Genomic DNA, 13,862 nt, shown 5'->3' on the forward strand with positions numbered 1-13,862 from the left:
ACACCAGCGTGGCCTTGGTCACTGGAGCGAGCAGGTTGCCGAGGAGCTAGCGGAGCCACACACACTCAGCGACGACGTTGGCTATGCCGCAATACTCAGCCTTGGCACTGGACCTGGACACAGTCGCCTGGCGGTTGGAAGACCACCAGACAAGAGTCTCCGAGGTAGACGCAGAAACCGGAGGTCGAGCGGCATGTGTCGGGGCAGCCAGCCCAGTCGGCGTCAGTGAAGGCGCAATGATCCAAGTTCGGCGAGGCGCGCAGATGCAGGCCAAGATCCGGTGTGCCATGGACATAATGAAGCACCCACTTGACCAGGTTCTAGTGGTAGACGCGCGGGTCATGCATGTGTAAGCAAATCTATTGGACGGCGTGGGCGAGCTCTGGGCGCGTGATGGTGAGGTACTGGACCGCTCTGGCGAGACTGTAGTTTGCCCTTGGTGTCGATGGGAGTGGGCGACGGCTGGCAGGTGTCCAAGCCGGCGCGCTCGAGCACCTCCTCGGTGTACTGCTGTTGGCACATGAAGAAACCAGCAGCGATGCGCGTCACACGAATGCCAAGGAAGAAGTGAAGCGTTCCCATGTCCTTCATGGCGAACTCACCCGTGAGCTGACAAACGATGCGTTGGAGGAGAGCCGGTGAGGAAGCCATGAGCACAATGTCGTCCACATACAAAAGAAGAAATGCGACGTCGGCACCACACACCATGGTGAACAGCGAGGAGTTGGAGTGTGTGGCGGTGAAGCCAATGGTCTTGATGAAGCCGGCAAAGCGCAAGAACCAGGCGCACGGGGCTTGTTTCAAGCCGTAGAGGGACTTGGCGAGGCGGCACACATGATCAGGCATGGACGCATCGACGAAGCCGGCGGGCTGGAGGCAAGAGACCTCCTCCGAGAGCACGCCGTGGAGGAAGGCGTTCTTGACATCCAGTTGGTGGACGAGCCACTGGCGCGAGGCGGCGATGGTGAGGACGGTGCAGATGGTGGCCGGCTTGACAACGGGCGAGAACATCTCGCCGGAGTCGACACCGGCGCGTTGCCGGAAGCCACGGACGACCCACCGTGCCCTGTACCGCTCGAGGGAGCCATCGGCACGCATTTTGTGCTTGAAGATCCACTTGCCAATGATCAGATTGGCGCCGGGCGGACGGGGCACGAGGTCCCAGGTCTTGTTGCTGACGAGGGCAGCGTACTCCTCGCGCATGGCCGCGAGCCAGTTGGGGCCGCCAACAGCCACCCGAATGGAGCTAGGAACCGGCGAGATTGTCGATGTGGAAGAAGCTGTGGCGCGTCGTAGTAGCACGGGTTGGGGCGGAAGATGCCTTCCCGAGCACGTGTCACCATCCGTTGCGGCAGCGCTGTTGTCGGAGCAGGCGCGGCGACGGGAGAGGGTGCAAAGCTGGATGCAGACGAACCCGCAATGGAGGAAGAGGCTCCAGTACCGCTCGATGAAGATCTAACGTCCGAGTTTGAACTGGATGGTGGCGCGCTGCTCACAGCGGCACTCGAGCCGTCGGATGACGATCCAACACCGTCAGTTGAAAGATGGCAGGACGCGCCAAAAGTGGAGGAGCATGGCCCGTCTGATGAAGATCGTAGTGGCAAGCTCGCAGCACCACCAGGGGCAGGCCGGGTGGCGACAGGGCGACGAAGCACGGGGGCCTGCAAAACCGGCGAGGCGGCTGGCATTGGTGGAGGAGCTGCGGGGTTAGCTGCGATGGAGCGGGTGTCGGTGCCAAAACCGGCTAATCTCGGTTAGGGGGTCCCGAACTGTGCATCTAAGGTTGATGGTAACAGGAGACAAGGGACACGATGTTTACCCAGGTTCGGGCCCTCTCTATGGAGGTAATACCCTACGTCCTGCTTGATTGATATTGATGAATATGAGTATTCCAAGAGTTGATCTACCTCGAGATCGTAATGGCTAAACCCTAGAGGTCTAGGTTCTGTGGCTATGATAATGAATATCCTCTATCCGAACTAAGTTGTGCGGTTTATATAGACACCAGGAGGATCTATGGTTACACAAGGTCGGTTACAAAGAAAGGAATCTACATATTTGGTCGCCAAGCTTGCCTTCCGCGTCAAGGAGAGTCCTATCCGGACACGGGTGCTGTCTTTGGTCTTCGTATCTTCACAGTCGATCAGTCTGGCCCACGGCCAATAGGCCGGACGCCCGAGGACCCCTTAGTCCAGGAATGCCTCAGTAGCCCCTGAACCTTGCTTCAATGACAAGATATCTAGCACGTAGTTCTGTCTTCGGCATTGCAAGGCGGGTTCCTCCTTCCGAACTCCAAAATAGTCTTCGGACAAATTGATCATGTCCGGACATGTAACACACACCACACACAACTGTAGAGAGAATACAACAATCCATGAGTCCAATCCGCTGACAACTTTTTACAACATGACATCATGTCCGTCCGGTCATAATTTCGAACCGTTTTTCGTCTGCTGCTCCATGTTTTGAGACGCGGTTGCCATTGGCACGTTTTGTCAAAGCAGAGATCGTGTCCCCTTATTACGGGATTCTCATCAATACGGGCATGCGTAACCCAACCGTGTCGTTTACGTAGCCCTTAGGAATAGGAGAGTTTTAAGGCGAGCAGGAAGGCGTTTGATATTCACTACCCTTATAAGAAGATAAGATTCCCCTTTCTTCTCCCACACCTTCTCTCTTCTTCTGCCTTTCCACTCTTGAGCTCCAGCGCCCAAGTTCTCATCTGTTCCCACTCGAGAAAGCACTCAACCATGTCTGGATCCGAAGGTCAACGCAAGTGGATGGCTTCCTTCGTCAAGGAGGAGGAAATCGCTGAGCTACAGGCGGCCGGGTACCTGGTGAAGAAAATTGCCCACTGTCTTCCAGCCTACGGTCAAATCATTCCCACGACGAAGCCCAATGAGAGGGTAGTGTTCATCCCCCATTTCCTCGCAGGCTAGGTGAGGAAGTCCTGGATTAGGGGGTGTCCGGATAGCCGGACTATAACCTTTGGCCGGACTCTCGGACTATTAAGATACAAGATTGAAGACTTCCTCTCATGTCCGGATGGGACTTTCCTTGGCGTGGAAGGCAAGCTTGGCAATACAGATATGTAGATCTCCTCCCATTGTAACCGAATCTGTGTAACCCTAGCCCTCTCCGGTGTCTATATAAACTGGAGGGTTTTAGTCCATAGGACGAACGACAATCATACCATGGGCTAGCTTCTAGGGTTTAGACTCTTTGATCTCGTGGTAGATCTACTCTTGTACTACCCATATCATCAATATTAATCAAGCAGGAGTAGGGTTTTACCTCCATCGAGAGGGCCCGGACCTGGGTAAAAACATTGTGTCCCTTGTCTCCTGTTACCATCCGCCTAGACGCATAGTTCGGGACCCCCTACCCGAGATCCGCCGGTTTTGACACCGACATTGGTGCTTTCATTGAGAGTTCCTCTATGTCGTCACCTTTAGGCCCAATGGATCCTCCGATCATCAACAACGATACGGTCCAGGGTGAGACCTTTCTTCCCGGACAGATCTTCGTGTTCGGCGGCTTTGCACTGTGGGCTAATTCGCTTGGCCATCTGGAGCAGATTCAAAGCTACGCCCCTAGCCATCAGGTCAGACTTGGAAGTTTGAACTACACGGCCGACATCCACGGAGACTTGATCTTCGACGGATTCGAGCCACAGCCAAGCGCGCCGCATTGTCACGATGGGTATGACCTAGCTGTGCTGCCGAATAGTACCCTAGAGGCCGCGCCCGCATCAGCTTCGACCCTCAGCTCGGAGCCAACTGCGCCGATCGAGGACGGGTGGCTAGAAACCGCCTCGGGGGCTGCAGTCTCAACGGCGACCGAGCCGAACACCAGCCTCATCCTCTGCAAAGCCCGTGACTCCAAGGTGCTGGACTCTTTTCCGGACTCCGAACCTTCCACGCCCCTGCCAATCGAATCCGATTGGGCGCCGATCATGGAATTCACCGCCGCGGATATCTTTCATCACTCGCCCTTCGGCGACATCCTGAATTTACTACGGTCTCTCTCTTTGTCAGGAGAGCCCTGGCCGGACTATGGCCAACAGGATTGGGATGCGGATGACGAAGAAATTCGAGGCCCACCCACCACCCACTTCGCAGCCACTGTCGACGATTTAACCGACATGCTCGACTTCGACTCCGAAGACATCGATGGTATGGACGATAATGCAGGAGACGAAGATGAACCAGTGCCTATAGGGCACTTGAAAGCCACCTCGTCATATGACATATATATGGTGGATACACCCAAAGAAGGCAATGGCGACGGAACAACAGGGGATGACCCCTCCAAGAAACAACCCAAGCGCCGGCGTCAGCGGCGCCGCTCTAAGTCCCGCCAAAGCAAAAACGGTGATGCCGGCACGGGAGATAATAACACCCGGACAGTGCCGAAGACAATTCCCTCCAGCAAGATTCAGCGCAGGAGGATGGAGAAGCCAGCCCCCCTAAGAGAGCGGCAGACAGAGAAGAAGAGGATGATAATTACATGCCTCCCTCGGAAGACGAGGCAAGCCTCGGCGATGACGAATTTGTCGTGCCTGAGGATCCCGTCGAACAAGAGCACTTTAAGCGCAGGCTTATGGCCACGACGAGTAGCCTTAAGAAAAAACAGCAACAGCTTAGAGCTGATCAAGACTTGCTAGCCAACAGATGGACGGAAGTCCTTGCGGCCGAGGAATACAAACTCGAACGCCCCTCCAAGAGCTACCCAAAGCGCAGGTTGCTACCCCGTATAGAGGAGGGAGCATTTAAACCTACATCACCAGCGCATGATGCGGCTGACCGGCCACCTCACGGCCGCGACAGAGAGTCCTCCCGGCCCTCCACACAAGGCGCACCCCGTTACCAAGGCACGGGGAAATGCGCTAGACATGCAAGATATGTTGGAAGACAGGGCAAGGCAAACAAGATCGATCTACGGATCGCGTGGGCGCCCCACGACACGAGACGATAACCGTCATGCCGGATACAGTAAATCTGGCCGGGCCGAACACAGCAGACAAAGCTCATTTGAACTACGTCGTGATATAGCCCAGTACAGAGGCGCCGCACACCCCCTATGCTTCACAGATGAAGTAATGGATCATCAAATCCCAGAGGGTTTCAAACCCGTAAACATTGAATCATACGATGGCATAACAGATCCCGCGGTATGGATCAAGGACTATCTCCTTCATATCCACATGGCCCGTGGTGATGATCTACACGCCATCAAATACCTCCCACTCAAGCTTAAAGCACCAGCTCGGCATTGGCTTAACAACCTGCTAGCAGAATCAATTGGTTGTTGGGAGGACCTGGAAGCCACATTCCTCGACAATTTCGAGGGCACTTATGTGCGACCACCAGACGTCGATGACCTGAGCGACATAATTCAGCAGCCAGAAGAATCTGCCAGACAATTCTGGACACGGTTCCTAACCAAGAAAAATCAAATCGTCGACTGTCTGGACGCAGAGGCCCTAGCAGCCTTCAAGCATAACATCCGTGACGAGTGGCTTGCCCGGCACCTTAGACAGGAAAATCCGAAATCTATGGTAGCCCTCACGACACTCATGACCCGCTTTTGCGCGGGAGAAGACAGCTGGCTGGCTCGTAGCAATAACATGACCAAGAGCCCTGGTAAGTCGGATACCAAGGACAGCAATGGCGGGTCGCATCGCAACAAGCACAAGCGCCGCATTAACAGCGACAACACTGAAGATACGGTAGTTAATGCCGGATTTAGAGGCTCTAATCCCGATCAGCGGAAAAAGCCATTTAAGAGGAACACTCCGGGCCCGTCCATTTTGGACCGCATACTCGATCGCTCGTGAAAGATACATGGCACCCCCGAAAAACCAGCCAATCACACCAACATGGATTGTTGGGTGTTCAAGCAGGCCGGCAAGTTAAATGCCGAAAACAGAGACAAGGGGCTGCACATCGACGAGGACGAAGAGCCCCGGCCGCCGAACAATAGTGGACAGAAGGGCTTCCCCCCACAAGTGCGGACGGTGAACATGATATACGCAACCCACATCCCCAAAAGGGAGCGGAAGCGTGTACTCAGGGACGTATACGCGTTGGAGCCACTCGCCCCAAAGTTCAAGCCATGGTCCTCCTGCCCGATCACTTTTGATCGAAGGGACCACCCCACTAGCATCCGCCATGGCGGATTCGCCGCATTGGTTCTAGACCCAATCATTGACGGATTTGACCTCACTAGAGTCCTTATGGACGGCGGCAGCAACCTGAACCTGCTTTATCAGGATACAGTGCGGAAAATGGGCATAGATCCCTCAAGGATTAAACCCACAAAAACGACCTTTAAAGGCGTCATACCAGGTGTAGAGGCGAACTATACAGGCTCAGTTACACTTGAAGTGGTCTTCGGATCCCCAGATAATTTCCGAAGCGAGGAGTTAATCTTCGACATAGTCCCATTCCGCAGTGGCTATCATGCACTGCTCGGACGAACCGCATTTGCAAAGTTCAATGTGGTGCCGCACTACGCATATCTCAAGCTCAAGATGCCAGGCCCTCGAGGAGTCATTACGGTCAATGGAAACACCGAACGCTCTCTCCGAATGGAGCAGCACACGGCGGCCCTCGCAGCGGAAGTACAAAGCAGCCTCTCAAGGCAATTCTCCAGTCCGGCTATTAAACGTCCGGGCACTGTCAAGCGCGCCCGGAGTAACCTACAACAAGATCGCTTGGCACGTTCCGAGCAAGCGTAGCAATACGGCCCCAACCCCAGCCCTCGCGAAACTGCGAAATCAGTACTACGCGTACATAACTATGCTCTGAAAATACCATGGGCACAGGGGGAGGGGCATGACGACGGCACGCCCAAAAATGCGGCTCAACCGCACTAGGGGATCCCGATTTTGTCATTATTTCCTACTTTCAGGACTCCACTCTTCGGAAGGCCTGTCCGGCAGTACAACCACGAACGCACGATGCAACAACCAAGGAGGCAGAGAGCTACGCCTAATTCCCAGGTGGTCTCTATAACAAGCAAAATACCAGTCTTACATACCGTCTCGCAGCTCGCCCCTGGAGGGAGACATGTCAAATAGTCCCATCTCTTGCTTATCGCACTATTTGTATCATTCTGCTTTCACAACAGCCTTTTAAAATAAACAATGCTTAGCGTCAGCTTATTATTGCATTCTCTATTCATTTCTTTTTCAATACATATGTTCAGTTATGACATTTAGCACCCATACACTTTGGTACGGTCCATACGCCAGGGGCTCAAGCACCCCATAACACTTTCACAAAGTGCGGCCCTCCGAACTTATAGCATTATATGCATCAGCTCCGAATCATGTCTTTGGTCAATAGTTGGGTTTGCCCGGCTCCCATGTTTTGGTACCTTACGTTCCGCTATATCGGCTAAGGTAGCGCTGGGAGAACTACTGCGATTGTGCCCCGGTTGAGTTGGGCTAAGCACCTAGTAGAGAAAGCTAAAACTGAGTATCATGATAGGGCAAGAGCTGGTCGCTGTTCGGGAGGTTTTGAGTCCCTAAAGACTTATGCCGCTTAGAGCGACGAGTCGGCTTTGTCCGGCCTAGTGAAAGTGCAACTATCCCTAGGTGGTTTTGGTAATTCATAACAACATATAGCTCATTGAGCTAATGCTATTCCAAGATGATTATTTCAGGAAAGCTCAATGATTGGCATGGCATGGATGTGAAAGTGGAACCCTCAAAATGCTAAGGACAAAGGATTGGCTCAAGCTCAAAAGCTGAAGACTCTTCATTTTATATTTTAGTGATCCAAGATCACATTGAGTCTTTAGGAAAAGCCAATACTATCAAGGAGGGATGAGGTGTTGCTTAATGAGCCTCTTGCTTCATGTGCTTAGTCATATGCTCCAAAACCCTCAACTACTTTCCCATATCCAGATATGACCTAAACCCTAAGCCAAACTCGGTCATACCGATTCTTTCTATCCGGCGCCACCGAGTTTCACTTGTCATAAGCCACTGCCAAAACCCTAGCAATTCGGTTCTACCGATAGGGATCTCGGTCTCACCGAGATGGGATTGCAAACTCTCTGTTTCCCTTTCGTAACTTTTCGGTCTCACCGAAAGAGCGGATTGGTCCCACCGAAATTAAGTGTTTCCTTTTTGTAACTTTTTGGTCTCATCGAAAGAGCAAATCGGTCCCACCGAGTTTGCCTGACCAACTCTCTGGTTAGCTAATTACCAAATTCGGTCTCACCGAGTTTGTGTAATCGGTCTCACCGAGATTACGTTATGCCCAAACCCTAACCATATCGGTCCTACCGAGTTGCATGTCAGTCCCACCGAAAATCTCTAACGGTCACTAGGTTTACCTTTTCGGTCCGACCGAGTTTGTTGATTCGGTCCCACCGAGATTGGAAAACTGTGTGTAACAGTTGGATTTTGTGTGGAGGCTATATATACCCCTCCACCTCCTCTTCATTCATGGAGAGAGCCATCAGAACACATACACAATTCCAACTCATATGTTCTGAGAGAGAACCACGTACTCATGTGTTGAGACCAAGATATTCCATTCCTACCATATGAATCTTGATCTCTATCCTTCCCCAAGTTGCTTTCCACTGAAATCTTCTTTCCACAAAATCCAAATCCTATGAGAGAGAGTTGAGTGTTGGGGAGACTATCATTTGAAGCACAATAGGAAGGAGTTCATTACCTACACACCATTTGTTACTTCTTGGAGAGTGGTGTCTCCTAGATTGGCTAGGTGTCACTTGGGAGCCTCCAACAAGATTGTGGAGTTGAACCAAGGAGTTTGTAACGGCAAGGAGATCGCCTACTTCGCGAAGATCTACCGATAGTGAGGCAAATCCTGTGTGGGCGATGGCCATGGTGGGATAGACAAGGTTGCTTCTTCGTGGACCCTTTGTGGGTGGTTGCTTCTTCGTGGACCCTTCGTGGGTGGAGCCCTGTGTGGACTCGCGCAACCGTTACCCTTTGTGCGTGGAGCCCTCCGTGGACTCGCGCAGCCGTTACCCTTTGTGGGTTGAAGTCTCCATCAACGTGGATGTAGGATAGAACCACCTATCCGAACCACGGGAAAAACATCCGTGTCTCCAATTGCATTTGAATTCTCCAAACCCTTCCCTTTACATTCTTGCAAGTTGCATGCTTTACTTTCCGCTGCCAATATACTCTTTGCATGCTTGCTTGAATTGTGTGATGATTGCTTGACTTGTCCTACAATAGCTAAAATCTACCAAGAACTAAAATTGGGAAAATGTTAAGTTTTTATTTGGTCAAGTAGTCTAATCACCCCCCCTCTAGACATACTTTCGATCCTACAAGTGGTATCAGAGCTTTGGTGTCCATTTGCTTTGATCTCCATAGCTTTTGGTGGTCATAGCCTTGGTTTCACAACCTAGGAGAGTATGGCGTCTAGTGAGGGAAATTATCACCGTAGAGGTCCTTACTTTGATGGTACTAATTTTGCTAGTTGGAAGCATAAAATGAAAATGCATATTCTTGGACATAACCCCGCCGTTTAGGCTATTGTGTGTGTTGGTTTGCAAGGTGACTTCTTTGATGGGAAAGAACCAAACCGTGAAGCTACCGCGGATGAGTTGAAGATGTTGCAATACAATGCTCAAGCTTGTGATATTCTCTTCAACGGATTATGCCCCGAAGAATTCAACAAAATCAGCCATCTTGAGAATGCAAAGGAAATTTGGGACAGTTTGATTGATATGCATGAAGGTACCGACTCCGTCAAGGAATCCAAGTTGGATGTGCTTCAAAGTCAACTTGACAAGTTCAAAATGAAGGATGGTGAAGGTGTCGCTGAAATGTACTATAGGCTTGCTCTCATCACAAATGAGATTGCCGGCTTAGGAAGTGAAGAGATGACTGATAGATTCATCATCAAGAAGATTCTAAGAGACTCAGATGGAAAATATGATACCGTGTGCACATTGATCCAAATGATGCCCAATTACAAAGATCTCAAGCCAACGGAGGTGATTGGAAGAATTGTTGCTCATGAGATGTCACTTAAGGATAAAGAGGAACTTCACAATAAATCAAGTGGTGCCCACAAAGCCTCATGTGAAGCCCCTACATCATCAAGTGAGAAACAAAACTTCAATGAAGAATTGAGCTTAATGGTGAAGAACTTCAACAAGTTGTACAAGAGTAGAAGCAAAGATAGAAGCTTCAAGTCAAGGTCCTACAACGACAAAAGATCTTCTAGTCAAGAGTGAAACTGCTACAGTTGTGGAAGACCCGGACACTATTCCAATGAGTGTACGGCTCCCTACAAGAGAAGAGAAGATTCTCCAAAAAGAAGAAGCAAAGAATCACCACCAAGAGAGAGAAGGAGTAGAGATGATCGTTATGAACGAAGATACTCACGGAGAAGCAGGGATTCGGAAAGGAAGGAAAAATCATCAAGGAGCTACACAAAACGAAGACATCAAGCTCATGTTGGTGAATGGGTATCCGGCTCCGACTCCGACAGCCACTCCGAGAGAATTTATCACTCCGACTCCAAAGATACTCAAGATGAAGGTGTTGCTGGTCTAGCACTTGTGTCAAACAACTCCTACGACATATTTGACTCACCAAATGAAGGAATTGGAAGATGCTTCATGACCAAAGGTCCTAAGGTAACACACCCCGAGTATGTTGATTTCAATAGTGATGAAGATGACTTGTTAGGTGATGATTTGCTTGTTGACAACTCTAGTGATGAATACTATGATGAAACATCAATTAATCATGCTAATCAAGATAAAATGAATGACAATGATAAGGAGAAGATTGAGGCTCTAACTAAAGAACTAAACACTCTTAAGTTAGCTCATGAAACTATCTTCGAAGATCATCGAGAACTTTTAAGAGCTCATGAGAAACTACGCTTTGAAAAGCTCAATCTTGAGCAAGAGCATGAGTTCTTAAAAGCAATCAATGATGATCTCCGCAAGAAAAGTTCTTCTTACATTGCCAAGCATTTACTATTATCCACTTACATGCCTCAAGTCAAGTCTAGTAACAAGAACAAGAAAGATTCTTCCTCTAGCAGTAACAACGATCATGCTAAATCCAATATTGTTGCTTCTAGTAGTTCTCTTGATTCCACTAATGATTCTCTTAGCCAAGTTACACTTGAGCAAGAAAATAGCTTATTGAAGGGAATTATAGAGAAAGGATTGTACAAAAGCCTTGCCGGGAGTAAGCAATTCAAGGAAATTGTGCGCAAGCAAGGAATGCACCGGAAGAATCAAGGTGTTGGTTTTGAACAAAAAATCAATGCCAATGGAGTTGAGTGGGAAGAAGATCAATACCCCAAGACAAAGTTTGTTCCTCAACAAGAGAAGTATGATACTTCTTTCAAGGGGACACAAGCTCAAGATGATCTTCCACCACAAGAATACAAGCAAAAAGGCAAGGACAAGCTTCAAGAGGAAATTGACGCATTTGAAGAAGCTCCTAAGACCTTAGTCAAGTGGATTCCCAAGACTACTTCAAGTTCCACTTCATCAAGTACGACTACAACTCCAAGGATTCCCATCAAGATGATGTGGATCCAAAAGAAGAAGAACTAGAGAGTTCTTGAGGGTGACTCCGCCAACATACTTCACTCTTATCATTTTGGCAAGAACAAGTGCAATCAACTTCCACATCTTGCACTAGTTCAAGGAGTCACAAACCCTCTTGTTGGTAAGACAAGGGACAAGGTAACCTAAAAGTTTTCATGGACATCATCTTGTGTGTGCATCTCTCTATGTCTATGGATATCCTTGTTTGTTCCTTGTAGGACTAACCCATGTAGGTATTTAAAGTGCAATTCACTCAAATGGATAGCTCCAAGTGATCTACATCAACATTGAGCTTCCACATCTTCAACATCTACATGAAGTCATCATCGACAAAACCCGAGGTTAGTTCATCCCTCTAAGGGGGGGATATCACATCTAGGGGGAGCTTTACTCTAAGACTTGAGCTAAAGCAACTCTAAAGATGTGAACACAACAATGCTTTATGTAAAAGTGGTAACCCCACTTGATCTTAAACGATGAGTATGACCTATGATCAAGTGTTCTCACTTGACTCCTAAGTCAATATACTCATATATAGATGACCTTGTCATCGCAAATTGCTTGGTAGATGCTAGAATTGGTTGTGCATGCCTTGTCACATATTTCATTTGCCATCTTATTTGTGTGAGCATGCTGGTTGCATATTTTACTCATTCGAGGACATCCACTTGTTGTTTTGACTGTTCGGTTTTATTTCCTTTTGCCAAGTGGATGGAAAAGAATGCCTAAGAACCTCCTCTAGCTATATAAGCTTTTCTCGTCTCAAACTCTATTCATGCTGCATCACAAAATTTTATCAAGTCAGATTCGAACCACTCTGTGTGAGGAGCGCTCGGAGTCCCCGATTCATCATAGACTGAAACTTCCAAAACCTCTTTATGATTCTCGGTCTGACCGATACCCCACTTTCGGTCCTACTGAGATCATTAAGTTGATCTAGTTTTTCGATCTCGGTGCAACCGATTTGAACCTTTCGGTCACACCGAGTTTCAGTAACTGCTTGCAGTTATGAATCTCGGTGCCACCGAGTCATTCCACTCGGTCACACCGACAGGGTCGGGCTATATATAGTCACGGGCAAAAAATTTGGAAATATCTCCGAACCCCTTCGCCCGCGCGATAGCCTGCTCTGCCAACGTGGTCTCCGGATCGTCTCCTCGCCGCCAGCCGCCTCCAGTCACTGGTCTCCATCACCGTCAACGGAATTCAACCCCGCCGTTGCCGCCGTAGCGAGTCTCCGCCGAACTAGGGTATGGACTCGATCTTTGTGCTATTCCGCAATCTGATTCTTAGCACATTGTGATCATCATGATTCTTGCCACGATTGAAACACTCCTATCCAGTCAATGCGCTCGTAGATTAGGTTTGATTCGAAAATTTTAGGGTTAGGTTTCCACCGAAACCATCTCAGACCCACCGAGTTGAAAAACTCGGTCCCACCGATTTGGCTTATGCCATTGCACAAGTGAGACTCGGTCTGACCGAGAATTACTTATCGGTGTGACCGATTTTGGAACTTTGTGAAACCCTAGCAGTCTCGGTGCCACCGAACTATGACTCGGTCCAACCGAGTTCACTAGTTTAGGTTCCAAAACTGCTTCGGTATCACCGAGTTTGAAAATCGGTAGATCCGAGATGATTTCAGTGGGAAACTAAAACTAAGATTTTGAGTCATTCTTTTGCAAAAATCTCTGCATTTTGTGATGCTCATCTATTCTACCTCATCTACAAACTATTCACAGGGTCAGCAGTCAGAGTTTGCAACATGTTAGACCAGAGTGATTGCCAGAATGTGTCAGAACAGCAAGTGCAGATGAGTGAGGGCACTAGTCCCTCAAGCTCTTCAGATGATGGCAGCAGAAGTACTCCTAGCAATTTGCCAAAAGCTGCCACCAGACAAAGGAAGAAGAGAACCTCAGAATCAGAGGATGAGGATTATGTGGCAGAAGAGGAAGCAACTTCAAAGAGAGTAGTGCTTGAGAAGGAACATGGCTCAGCTCAAGGCACAAAGCCAGGCCTGAAAGTCAAAAGGCCAGCAGGCAGGCAGCCTATGTCAAAGGCCAGAGCTTCAACTGAAAAGCCTACACCCATAGAGCCAGTTGCTGCTGAAGGCAAGAAGAGGAAGGAAAGGGTCAAGAAGACTGTAGCCAGAGTGCTTGGAAAGGCTTCCATCATGGAAGAAGAGGAAGAAGAAGAGGTAGCTGCACCAGCACCTAAGGCACCCAAGCTGATGGGTGATGCCATAAGATCAGGGGCAGCTGCTTCCAAGGCCAAGCCAGCTCCAA

The sequence above is a fragment of the Triticum aestivum genome, chromosome 7A (genome assembly GCF_018294505.1).
Source record: "Triticum aestivum cultivar Chinese Spring chromosome 7A, IWGSC CS RefSeq v2.1, whole genome shotgun sequence".
NCBI lineage: Eukaryota > Viridiplantae > Streptophyta > Magnoliopsida > Poales > Poaceae > Triticum > Triticum aestivum.